The sequence below is a fragment of the Passer domesticus genome, chromosome 10 (genome assembly GCF_036417665.1).
Source record: "Passer domesticus isolate bPasDom1 chromosome 10, bPasDom1.hap1, whole genome shotgun sequence".
In the NCBI taxonomy this organism is placed as follows: Eukaryota; Metazoa; Chordata; class Aves; order Passeriformes; family Passeridae; genus Passer; species Passer domesticus.
The window spans coordinates 125410-138489 of NC_087483.1; the positions used below are offsets into that span (position 1 = coordinate 125410).

Sequence of the window (13080 nt, forward strand, 5' to 3'; positions counted from 1 at the left end):
AGAAGCTGCAGCCAGGCCAGGCTGGGAAACAGCCCTGCAGGGCGTCAAAGCAGCAGCAGCAGCGAGGCTGCCATGGATCCCTTCCTGCTGTGCCGGGCACGGCGTGTCCAGATGTGCAGCCAAAGGCCCTGGCTGCTGAGTCCCAGGGGAAGCAGGAGGGAAATGCACCCACCACAGCATCTGTCCAGGTCACTCAGCATCTGGCCCAGATGTTTTCCTGACTCCAGGAACTTGCTGTCTCCTCTTTGGTACTGACTGTTGGAGGACCTTAAAAGTACTTCCAGTTCATGTGGATGGATCCCACAAAAATAGGACTCAGCCTGCGGTGTCAGCAGGGACACACTACTCACCCCTGCCATGGGAGCTGGGATTGTGTGCAGCATCCAGCCCTGGGGCTTGAAAAGTCCTCCCTGCAGACACACCTGTAACTCAACAGCCAGAGAAGCTTCTGTCACCTTGTTCTTCCAGGCTTACAATAATTATTCTCTGAGGGAAACTGGTGAACTAACCTGCAGAAATTCCCAAGGGCTCCAAATCATCTTCCATCCCCACTGCTGGAGAAGCCATCCCAGCACCCTCACCTAGAAGGGAGCACAGATCAGAAGTGTTTCCATGGTGTACTGGAATCTCCTTCTGCCTTAGGGATCTGGGCACTGAAAGGGAGGGAAATGCACTGACCATGGCGTCTCACCTGTGCACTCATCATCTGGTCCAGATGTTTGGCTGCCTCCAGGGATTTTTTGTCTTCTGTATCTTGGGTCTTGTCTCTTCGAGGACATTAGAGAAAGGTAGTTACTCTTCATGAGGATGGGTCGGATAAGGCCATGGGAGCCAGATGTCAATGGCCATGACCAAAGCAGTACCAGGGGCTGGGGAGCTATGGCCTTGCACCGGTCACTCTCCACACTATTTCCGAGCTCTGTGAAACATCCTTGGAGTGGAAACTGAGGAAGCCCCAGACCTCTGGGGTCTCCCTCCCACAGAGGAAACCCTCCCAAAAGCCCTGAGCAAAACCATCCCCAGCACTTACCGGTGAGCAGGGAGCGCTGTCCCGGGAAAGGGCAGCCAGGCTGCTGGCTCACCTGCTCGCCGCGCTTGCAGCGGAGCAGCCTGGGCAGCCCTGGCAGGCAGGGCCACGGCCAGGAGCAGCAGGAGTAGGAGGCACAGAGCAAGGGCCATGGTGCCTTGTCCTCCGCCAGTCCCACAGCTCTTGCTGCCACCGCTGTCCCGACACCGCTGTCCCAACGTCAGCACCGCTGCTGCCACCGCCGCTGCTGCCGCAACAGTTGTGCTCAGGGACTGACTGCTGGGTCCTTGTGCTGCTGTGCAACCACGGGGCTCTGGCACCTCTGGCACCTCAGAGCCTGCTGTGAGCTCATGGCCAGGGTGCAGTTGTTTCGGGAGCTGGATCTGCCTTCTTCGGGAGGGAGCTCATCCTGCCCAGCTGCTCTGCCCAAGGGCTGTGACACAGTCCCAGCTCAGCTGATCTCACAGGCTGGGACATGAAGGGATGGAGAGCAGCTCCAGCAAGGACTTGGGGTTGCTGCTAGAAGAGAGGCTGGACATGAGCCAGCCATGTGCGTCCAAGGGAGAGTGCCCAGCAGGTTGAAGGAGGTGATTCCACCTCTCTGCTCTGGTGAGACCCCACCTGGAGTACTGTGGAAGAGGTTTTACAGTGATTTCTGTGAGCCATTGAGAAGTTTGATAAGAGGATCCGTGCTAACCCCTGAAAGAATTTTCTACCAAGGTTGTTGACATAGAAACCAAGAAAGAAACAAGGATAAATAAGAGAAACCTACAACTCCCTATTTCAATGAGTATTTTGTTTGTATCTCGTGACCAATGAGTAAAGTGTAAACTTAAGAGCTTTGTAAAAATGGAGAAAAAGCATGCAGGCTAGAATAAAAACAGGGTTTAAAGCCTTCTGGAAATGGACTGTGTTGCTTTGTAGTGTCTCAGTCTCTAACACGACAGAGTACTGCATCCTGCTCTGGGTCCCCAAGACAGGAAGGACATGGACCTGTTGGATCAAATCCAGAGGAGAGACAAAATGCTCTGAGGGCTGGAGCCCTTCTGCTTTGGAGACAGGCTGGGAGAGCTGGCAGTGTTCAGCCTGGAAGACAGAAGACTCCAGGGACACGTGATTGATGCCTTTCAGTGCCTTCTGGGGGCTTGTAAAGAGATGGGACAGAATTTTTAGTAGAGCCTTTCATGACCAGACCTAGGGGGAATGGTTTTAATCTAAAAGATGGTCAATTCAGACTAGATGAAAGAAACACATATTTTACACTATTGCTTTTGAAACCCTGGCACAGGTTGCCCAGAGAGGTGGACATCCATCCCTGCAGACATTCAAGCTCCTGCTCTGAGCAACCTGACCTAGTTCAAGGTGTCCCTGCTCATTGCAGGCCATTGGGACTAGATGGCCTTTAAATGTCCCTTCCAAGCCAAGCCATTCTGTGCTCCTGTGCACCATCAAAGCAGTGCTGCATTAGTGCTGGGCTGATTATGCTGGCACCTGTATTTTGGTACTTGTGCCATTTAGCAATTGGCCACGAGAGGATTGATGGGCTGGACAGTGAAGTCTGCAAATAGCACTCAGTGTGCTCAAGGAGAAACAGGAGAGGAACATGGCTTCCAGTTCAGATAAATGCCAGCATTTTGCTGCCCATTCCTGGTTAGAGAAATAAAGGAATGTCCTGAAGATCCCTTCATGTGGGTGCATTATTGGCCATATCAGTACTTGTGTTCTGTAAAACAGGTAAGTTGTTACAGCTTCTTGCCACAATTATCCCTGGATAAACCCCAAATACTGCATTGCTCCTTGTCTACTTTCTTCCAAGTCAGGGCAAATTTTGTTCATTACTGAGTGGGACATAGTCATCTGTTCACAAGCAAATTCCTCTTGCCATTCACACAACGGCAAGACTGCTTTGTTGATTTGCTCTAATCAGACTGTAATTAAGGCCTACCTCTCACTAGAATTAAAGCTGATGCATTGGGAGGCAAAGTGTTGAGTCATTTCTCCTGGAGTCTGGCACTGTAGAGAGTTGGTCTGTAAGTAAATGACATTTGAAGATAGGTGTAGTCTACCATACTTCTGGCATACTAGAAGTGAGAAAACAGCTTTTGAAACAGGATTTTATCCTTTCTTCCTCCTCCTCCTCCCAGGAATTTTAATCTCTGAGGTCTAAGCTCTTCAGCTGCCTCACAAACATTGTTTTAATTCAGGCAGGTATCCATGCATTGAGCCACAAATCAGGACCGTGGTGTGAACCTTGAAGCAATGTAGGTTTATAGCACTGAAAATAGTAACCCATTACCCAGGTTAAGCCAAGCATTTCCCAAATAACTCCACATGTCCTCAGAGATGTTTCAAAAGGGATCACTGTTATAGGTGGGAGTGGGAAGAAAGAGTGTCCTCAAAATTAAAAATACAGCTTTCTGAGATCTTTATATTTCTATAAAAAGAGAGTCCAAATTGTTCTTCTACGGAACATTAACTATGAAGTGAATGACAGATTGTCAAAATAATTCCTTGGCGAACCAAAAAAAACCATAAATAAAAACAAGTTTACATTTGATAATAAGTAAACCATCATGCTGAGGAAAAACCCAGACCTGCAAAAACTAAAATGAATTAGGCTGTATCGTCTGTCTCAATACAAAAAAACCCAAATACTGAAAAGAATCAGAGATCCTCAAGGGCATTACTAAATATAGAAACTTCCAGGTACTGGGAAAAATGAAGGAAACTGTAGTGTGCAATTCAGAGATGTAACATCGAATTTATTGGTGGATTTGTTGCAAAATTTCTGAGAGCAGAGTGGAAAAGCATAGGGGCTGATCAGAGCACGTGTGGGCATTTACAGCAGTCTGAGGGATTTACAACTGGAGGGAGGAAAAGCAGCACACAATTCCTGGGACAATCTCTTTGCTGGCTGTGGACTTTTTGACAGTCTGTCCCCTGGGGCTGGGGGAGCTGTCATGGGGCAGGGAGGGCCAGGGCTGGCAGTGGCTGCTCAGGGATGGCTTTGGCCCGTATCCCTGGCAGCAGCCACTGCCCAAGCAGCTGCGCTGCCCCCGGGCTCTCCTCCCGGCCTGCTGGGCTTTGTTGGCTGGCACAGCCTGTGCCAAGGGCCGGCAAGGTGCCTGCAGGCCCCAGCTCTGGGGGAAACAGAGAACGTCCTGCCCGTATCCACCGTGCTGCCAGCTCAGCAGTGCAGCACAGCACGGGCTCATGCTCCCCATTGCTCCCACAGATGCAGCCGGCACCACAACACGTGTTCCCGATGCCCAGAAGGGCCTCAGAATGGGTTGCTGTTGGGGAACCCTTTATTTCCATGTGATAAGGGCAAGTTGGGCCATCTGTTTCTGCCAGGAAATAATTTGGAAGTGCTCAACTGAACCTTGAATCAGAGCTTCCCCACTGCAGTTCATGTCTTTGATTGTAATTCGGTCCTAACAGACAGTTTTATAAACCCCTCCCCTTATTTTGTATTGTTATAGCATATTTTATTACTAATGGGTTGCTCCTTTCCCCCCTGTGATGTTGGTTTTGCCCCACTCGTCCATCTCTCCAAAGACCTGCCCTTTTGTTCACTGTTCCTCCTCCCATTGCATGTCAGTCCCTCTCCAAGCCTGCCCCTTGCTCTAGAGACTTCCCTATCAATTTTGTATCCTTCGGAACCCCATTGGTTTGTTTAAGTTCTTCCCCTCCCCTGTAATCCCCAATTGGTTTAAACCTTGTATTCCCCGCCTGGTGTTCCACCCTCAGTTTCTCCCAATTGGCTAAAGATTGGATCCTCCCCTGGGACCCTGCCAAGTTTGTAGGTTGGTGTATGCCTTTAATGCAGTGTTGGTCTGCCCCGATCGTCTGTAGAATAATCACCTTTGGAAAACATAGAGCAGACCTCACCCTGTTCCTTGTTCTTACCCTCAGGGCAGTCCTACCCCCAAGGCAGTCCACCTGTGCTGTAGAGCAGCTGTGCCCTGCAGCCACAGCCCAGATTCGACAGTTTTCTGGGGGCGGCCCAGTGCCACTGTGGGTGTGGGCAGCTAGTGGGGCTGAAGAAATGGGGCAACACAGCACTTCCCAAATCAGCTCTTCTGCTGCAATAAAGAGATGGAGCTGTGACCCAGTGTCCTGGTGGTAGCAGCAGCAAAGCCCACCCGGCAGCAGCAGTGGCTGAGCTCCGTGCCCAGGAGCAGCCGTGGATGGCCACGGTGTGGGCAGGCAGGAGCCAGGCAGGGGCTGCTGTGCCCAGCAGCAGAGCCCCGAGGGGATGGGGGAGCCCATGCTGAGCGTCCCTGGGCTGAGGGCACATTTCCTTCCGTGGCATCATCTGGGCCTGTTCTTCCTCCAGGGGCATGCCCAGGAAAAGAGGGAAACCACCTAGAAAGTGCATGCCTTGAGATCAATGGAATGAGGCTGGACTCTGAAGGAAGTCCTTCATAGCCTGAGGGGTGAGCTCAGAGCCCGACAGAGACTGAGCCTGTGGCACTCCCAGATCTCTTATGAGCAGAGAGGCCATTTGCCCCCAAGCCTCATCTGTTCCCCCAGGGACACATGGTGAGCACACACAGAAGGTGGCTCAGCCCTGTTGCTGCTCCCTGAGTGTTATGTTTGGCTCCCTCTAAAGGCACACAGCAGCTTTGGATCATCTCTGTGCTGTGCAAGGGGCTGGGGGCCCCCAAAAATTGTGCAGGGAATTTACTGTATGTGGAAAGGTGTGCAGGGGTCAAGGGACACCTGTAAATAGAGCAGGGGTCTGGGGTCTCTTGTGATGGCACACAGGGGGATTTTAGGGTGGCGGAGGATACCCATAAGATGTGCAGTGGGTTTGGGTGTCCCCTAAAGTGTGCAGCTCCCCTGATGGCCTGTGTTGCATTACTTTTGTAAGCTATGGCATCAAGTCCTCCACTTTTGAAATAGGGGTCAAAGGCCAGCACAGCGCACAGCACGGCCTCGGTGGGAGCAGGGCAGGGCTGGGGCTGCCTGCAATAGTGGGAATGGCCAACGTGAGTTGAATTTTGGACGTGACATTGCTTTGGCATGTAGAACCATGAAATGTCTCACGTGTCCAATATTGTATAGCTCGCTTCTTGTGAAAAACAGCTAGATTGCACATAGCTACCAGCAGGGACACACTCTCCTTGCTGGAAGGGCACCTCTTGAGATCCATTCCCACAAAAACCTGCCCCGGCCATGAGGTCACAGCAGGCAAACGGGTCACAGCAGGCTGAGCTCTCAGCAGGCCCTGATGTCACAGAGGTGCCAGAGGTGCCAGAGCCCCGTGGTTGCACAGCAGCAAAAGGAGCCAGCAGTCAGTCCTGGAGCACAACTGTTGCGGCAGCAGCGGCGGTGGCAGCAGCGGTGCTGACGTTGGGACAGTGGTGACAGGACAGCGGTGGCAGCAAGAGCTGTGGGACTGGCAGAGGGCAAGGCACCATGGCCCTTGCTCTGCGCCTCTTCCTCCTGCTTCTCCTGGCCGTGGCCCTGCCTGCCAGGGCTGCCCAGGCTGCTCCGCTGCAAGCGCGGGGAGCAGGTGAGCCGGCAGCCTGGCTGCCCTTTCCCGGCACAGCGCTCCCTGCTCCCTGGGAAGCGCTGGGGATGGTTTTGCTCAGGGCTTTGGGGAGGGTTTCCTCTGTGGGAGGGAGAGAGCCCCGACGGGCCCTGGACAGCTCCAGCCACCCTTCCAGGGATGTTGCACAGGGCCTGCAAAGAGGGTGGAGAGTGACCAGAGCCAGTCCAGAGCTCCCCAGGCCCCTGTGCAGCTTTGGCCTTGTCCACTGACATCTGGCAGCCAAGACCTTACCCGACCCCCTTGCAGTGCCCAGTTCCCTAAAGCAGAGGGGGATCCCAGCACACCATGGAAATGGGTTCTGATCTGATCTGTGCTCCCCTCTAGACGAGCATGCTAGGAAGGCTTCTCCAGCAGCTTGGCTCCATGAAGACTTCCAGCCTCTTAACCCTCCAGCAGGTATGTTGTCAATGTTCCTAAAAGAATAATCATTGACAGCCTGGTAGGCACCAGGTGACAGGAGCTCCTGTGGCTGATGAGTTACAGGTGTGTCTGCAGCAAAGACTTTTCAGGCTCCTTTCCTGGTTGCTGCACACAAGCCCCACTCCCATGGCAGGGGTGAGTAGTGTGTGCCTGCTGACCCCATAGGCTGAGCCCTGGTTCTGTGGGATCCTTCCCGGGGAAAATGCAAATACTTCTCTTAAGGTCCTCCAAGAGGGAGGAACAAACCTATAGGAGACAGGAAGTCCCTGGAGGCATCCAAACACATGAATAGGGTCCTGAGTGATGTGGACAGGCAGCGTGGTGGGTGCATTTCCCTCATGCTTCCCCTGGGACTCAGCAGCCGGGGGCTTTGGCTGCACATCTGGACACTTCCTGCCCGGCACAGTGGGAAAGGATCCATGGCAGCCTCGCTGCCCCGCTGCTGCTGCTGCTTTCATGCCCTGCAGGGCTGTTTCCCAGCCTGGCCTGGCTGCATCTTCTGCCCAGCCTCTGCAGGAAGGCATTTGGCATCAGCTGACTGGCTGCCCAACCTGCACCATGGGCCATGCCCACCCTGAGATCCCTTGCAACTTCCCGGTCACAGGGCATTTCCAGAGGGGTCGTGATTTGGAGGAGGGAGGGCCCTGGTCCCGCTCCAAAGCTTGGATGACTTCCTGAACCTTATTAATGTGTTTGACAAGCATTGCCTCCTGACGAGGCCGCCTTCCCATTGGGGAAGAGCCCCACCTGATTCATCTGTCCCTTTTCCTTTCTACAGAGATGGAAGCAAAGCCTGTGGTGAAGATTGAGTTTCCCGGAGGAAGCAGTGGTTCTGTGCCAGCCTCTGCTGCAGGAAGGGAGGCGATGCCAGGCACAGGCCCAGGAGGTAATTGCTGTGCCTCTGGGCCTGAGCCCTGCTGAGGCTTGAGCTGCCCTCTCTGCTGCTTGGCAGTGCAGGCACAGCCCCGACAAGACTGGCACAGCCCAGGGGAATTATCCCGAGCAGGCTCAGGGCACTCGGGTTCTGAGCAGTCCTGCTGGGGTCCCTGCGTGGGAAACACTTCCTGAAACCTGGGAGTGACTGCATGGAGTGCGCATGGTGGGGAAAGGACAGAGGGGGAGAGCAAGGCTCCAGTGTGTCCTGAGAGAGCCTGGATATGTGCCCTTGGGCTGCGGAAGCTGTCCCAGCAGAAGGAGGGACGGAGGTTGGGAGGGACACTTGTGGCACTGCCTGCTGCAGTTTCCCCCAAGGATTTAGTGTGGATTTCCTCTGTGGGAGGGAGAGAGCCCCCACGGGCTCTGGGCTCCTCCAGCCACCACTCCAGAGATGTTGCACAGGGCCTGCAAAGAGGGTGGAGAGTGACCAGAGCCAGTCCAGAGCTCCCCAGGCCCCTGTGCAGCTTTGGCCTTGTCCATTGATATCTGGCTCCCACGGCCTTACCCGACCCCCTTGCAGTGCCCAGTTCCCTCAGGCAGAGGGAGATCCCAGCACACCATGGAAATGGGTCTGATCAGATCTGTGCTCCCCTCTAGACGAGCATGCTAGGAAGGCTTCTCCAGCAGCTTGGCTCCATGAAGACTTCCAGCCTCTTAAGCCTCCTGAAGATATGTTGTCAATGTTCCTAAAAGAATAATCATTGACAGCCTGGTAGGCACTAGGTGACAGGAGCTCCTGTGGCTGTTGAGTTACAGGTGTGTCTGCAGCAAAGACTTTTCAGGCTCCTTTCCTGGTTGCTGCACACAAGCCCCGCTCCCATGGCAGGGGTGAGTAGTGTGTGCCTGCTGACCTCACAGGCTGCGCCCTTGTTCTGTGGGATCCATTCACCTGAAATGCAAATGCTTCTCTTAAGGTCCTCCGAGAAGGAGGAACAAACCTAGAGGAGACAGGAAGTCCCTCGGGACATCCAAACACATGCACAGGATCGGGAGTGACCTGGAGAGACAACGTGGTGGGTGCATTTCCCTCATGCTTCCCCTGGGACTCAGCAGCCGGGGGCTTTGGCTGCACATCTGGACACGCTGTGCCAGGCACAGCAGGAAGGGATCCATGGCAGCCTCGCTGCCCTGCTGCTGCTTTCATGCCCTGCAGGGCTGTTTCCCAGCCTGGCCTGGCTGCATCATCTTCCCAGCCCCTGCAGGAAGGCATTTGGCATCAGCTGACTAGCTGCCCAAACTGCACCATGGGCCATGCCCACCCTGACATCCCCTGCAATTTCCCAGTCTCTGAGCACATCTGGAGGGGCAGCTCCTTGGAGGAGGGAGGGCCCTGGAGCAGCCCCAATAACCTGGTCTTTCTCCTGAATCTTGTCCATTACTGAGACAAGCATTGCCTCCTGAAGATGCCACATTCCCATTGGTGAACAGCCTCACCTGATGGGGCATTCCCTTCTCCTTTCTGCAGAGATGGAAGGAGAGCCTGTGCTGAAGGCAGCATTTCCCAGAGGAAGCAGTGGCTCCATGGCAGCCTCTGCTGCAGGAAGGGAGGCGATGCCTGGCACAGGCCCCGGAGGTAATTGCTGTGCCTCTGGGCCTGAGCCCTGCTGAGGCTTCAGCTGCCCTCTCTGCTGTATGGCAGTGCGGGCACACAGCATTACCTGACCCCCTTGCAGTGCTCAGTTCCCTATACAAGGGGATCCCAGCACAGCATGGAACAGTTCCCATCTGTGCTCCTTTCTAGACTGGGAACGTGACTTCCGTCATTTGTTAAAGCACAGTTTAAGGATGTTGGAGCTTGGTGATGGTAGGTTATCAGCAACCCTTCGCTAACAGAATAATCATTGTCTAAGTGTAATCATTGTCCAGAGTAATATTCCTTTGTGATTTCCCTTAAGATCCTCCAAAGTTTGATGGATTCTGGAAATCCTGGCCTCCAAATTTGTACTCTTGTACCCAACAATGATCTCACAGGATTGCTGCCCGTGGGAGGAAGGAGCATTTAGCTGTCCATCTTCCTCCCGTGGGAAATGCCAGTGTGTCCTTCCATGTGCTCTGTGCAGCCAGGGAGAAGAGCAGAGAGGGAAGGGGCCGGGCCCAGGGCTGTGCCCCGGGGCTGAGCCTTTGGCAGCTCCTTTGCCAGCCCCAGGGAGCCTGAGCTGCTCCTGCTGCCACTGCCAAGCCCTGGCCCTGCCCGGGGCTGGCTTTACAGCTGCTGGCAGCTCCAGGGAATCCTTTCTGCCCTGACTGCCCTGCAAGGGGCTCCTTCCATCCCAGTGTGGGGCCACTGCAGGCACGAGGTCCCCCTGCTCCTGAGTGGGAGGCAGAGCTGAGGGAGTGCCTTGGAGGGCACCAAGAACCCAGGTGCCCTCACTGCCACTCAGGCCTGAAGGAGAACCTTCAGCAGGGTCAAAGGAACTGTTCTGTCCTGCCTTTCTTTGCAGATGACCCTGATGATGATCCTGATGATGAAGATGAGCCTGTTGACAAAGATGATCCTGTAGACGAAGACTATCCTGTGAATGGAGACGATCTGGATTCCCAACGCATACCCATTACTGAGCCTCTGGGAGATGCTGAGGGTAGGTCAAGGCCTTTCTCCTGGGAGAGCTGCCAGCTCAGAGCCCAAAGCTGGGCCAGGGGGGCATCGCTGCAGGTGCCAGCACAGAACCATGCACGTGTGTGCCCTCACCCTGCGCGATCCCCTCACCGCTCCTGCGGCTCAGTGATGCCCGTGCAGATCAGCAGAGATGGCAGAAGCTTCTGTGGCTGTTGTGTTACAGGTGTGTCTGCAGGGAGGACTTTGGTGGATGTTGCACGCAGGCCCAGCTCCCATGGCAGGGGTGAGTAGCGTGTGCCTGCTGACCCCACAGGCTGAGCCCTCGTTTTGTGGGATCCATTCCTGGGAAATGGAAATATTTATCTTAAGGTCCTCCAAGAAGGAAGAAGAAACCTATAGGAGCTAGTACATCCCTGGAGGAATCCAAACATCTGGAAAAACTCCTGAGTGGTGTGGACAGCCAGCGTGGTGGGTGCATTTCCCTCAGCCTTCCCCTGGGACTCAGCAGCCGGGGGCATTGGCTGCACATCTGGACACGCCATGACAGGCACAGTGGGAAGGCATCCATGCATCACAGGCCATGCACACCCTAAGATCCCCTGCAATTTCCCAGTCTCTGAGCACATCGTGAGGGGCCGCTCTGTGCAGGAGGGAGGGCCCTGGAGCAGCTCCAAAACGCTGGCCATTTTCCTTCTCCTTATCCATGTCTTTGACAAGTGTTGCCTGGAGCAGAATGGCACAGCACAGAGGAATTACGGTGTGCAGGCTCAGGGGTTCGGGTACTGAGCAGGCCTGTGCCAAAGGGCAGCAAAGTGCCTGCAGGCCCCAGCTCTGGGGGAAACAGAGAACATCCTGCCCGTATCCACCGTGCTGCCAGCTCAGCAGTGCAGCACAGCACGGGCTCACGCTCCCCATTGCTCCCACAGATGCAGCCAGCACCTCAACACATTCTGACATCATCTGGAAAAGCATGAGAAGAGTTTTCTGCTGGGGAACACCTTGTTTGATTAAGTTGATGGCCATTGTGGCTGGTGCGGCACTGTGCCTGATGATGTGCTGTGCAGCAATCTGGTATTGCTGGAAGAGAAAATCGTGAGTGTTTTGCGATTCTCTGCCTCAAACAGCTTCCTTTAAATGCTGCTCATAGTCAGGGAATATTCCCAGAGAGTCTCCAGTGGATCTGTGGCCAGTCCATGATTCTACAAATAGCTCTGTGGAGCTTCCATTGGCCTCTTAATTGCTGGGCCTTGTCCTGGGGGCCCCGCTGGGGCTGCAGCCAGAGCTGGCTCCCACTGAGGCTGCCTGGCCAAGAGCAGCCCCAGGGGCACGGGGCAGAGGCAGAGGGAGGTGGGGAGGAGAAAGAGCAGGGCCGAGGTTGCCCTTGAAAGGCAGAGGCGCTCTGGGGCCCGCTCCTGGCCAGGGACCCTGCCCAGAGCCGTGCCCTGCTGGCCGGGGCCTTGAGGGGCAGCTGTCCAGCTGGGCCCAGCTGTGCCAGCAGCTCCAGCCGTGCTGGGGAGCCTTGCCAGCTCTGGGCCCTGCTGTGCACGAGGGTCCCTGTGTGCCACTGGCAGCTGGGGCCTCAGCCTGCTCCTCTCTCCACAGGTGCTCCTGTGCATCTTCAGAAAATGATCCTAAAAATAGAGACAACGACAACTTGACAATTTATCCCAGCTCTTCACTTCTGCCCCTATCTGCCCTGCCGTGGCTGCACCACCATAATGAAGGCATCCCCAAATCCATCCCTCCTCAACGAGACCCTCTGCCCCGGAGTCCCCTGGTCCTGTTCCCCGGCCAGGACTGAAGGTGGGCAGCCCTTGTCTGGCAGGGCAGGGCTTGGCCCCTATTTTATGTTTAAATAAAGAAATAGAGTTTTCACAGCTATGTCCATGTGGTAGCACCAGCAAAGCCCCCCCAGCACCAGCACTGGCTGAGCTCCATGCCCAGGAGCAGCCTTGGATGGCCACGGTGTGGGCAGGCAGGAGCCAGGCAGGGGCTGCTGTGCCCAGCGCAGGGCCCCGAGGAGAAGGGGGAGCCCATGGTGAGCGTCCCTGGGCTGAGGGCACATTTCCTTCCGGGGGATCATCTGGGCCTGGACCTTACGAGGCACAAAGGGATATTTTGGGGTCCCTGCAGAGGCGTGCAGGGATCTCTCATGAGGCACAAAGGAGTATTGATGACCTCTCCTAAGGTGTGCAGGGATCCCTCATGCGTTGGGCAGCAGGGTTAAATTTGAGGGGGTTTTTTACTCTTCTCAGCACAGCACAGGGACACTTGGCCGAGGTTTTGCCAAGCTGGGAGAAAGCCTCTTGCAAAGCCTTGGGCCCAGCCTGTGGGCACAGCGGGCGGGCGCAGCCCATCCCCTGGGCCAGTCCGGGCTGCTCAGGCCGGGCCGGGCCGGGCCAGGCTCGGGCCCCGGCAGGGAAGGGCTGCGGCCCTGGGCTCTGCTGAGGCTGCTGAGCTCCGGCCTGCCCTGTGCTGCAGCCCAACACATTGACAGCCATGGCCGTGCCCTGGGCCACCGCAGGCACCCGGGGCTACAGCTGAGGCCGCGCCTTCTCCCACTGAAGGGAGGCTGGCTCT

The 13080-nt window shown here is 55.3% G+C and overlaps 1 protein-coding gene and 1 long non-coding RNA gene across 2 annotated transcripts in view; both read right to left on the reverse strand.

Moving 5' to 3' along the window:
* LOC135308414 (uncharacterized) overlaps positions 1-13080 on the reverse strand; it is a 104296-nt gene that overhangs the window by 58407 nt on the left and 32809 nt on the right. The gene's annotated exons all lie outside the window — the stretch shown is intronic.
* Positions 245-772, reverse strand: LOC135309317 (uncharacterized). Its single transcript, XR_010369639.1, has 3 exons — positions 692-772; positions 510-581; positions 245-422 (listed from the first exon to the last, which is right to left on the reverse strand). It is a non-coding gene; the product is annotated as an uncharacterized LOC135309317 (long non-coding RNA).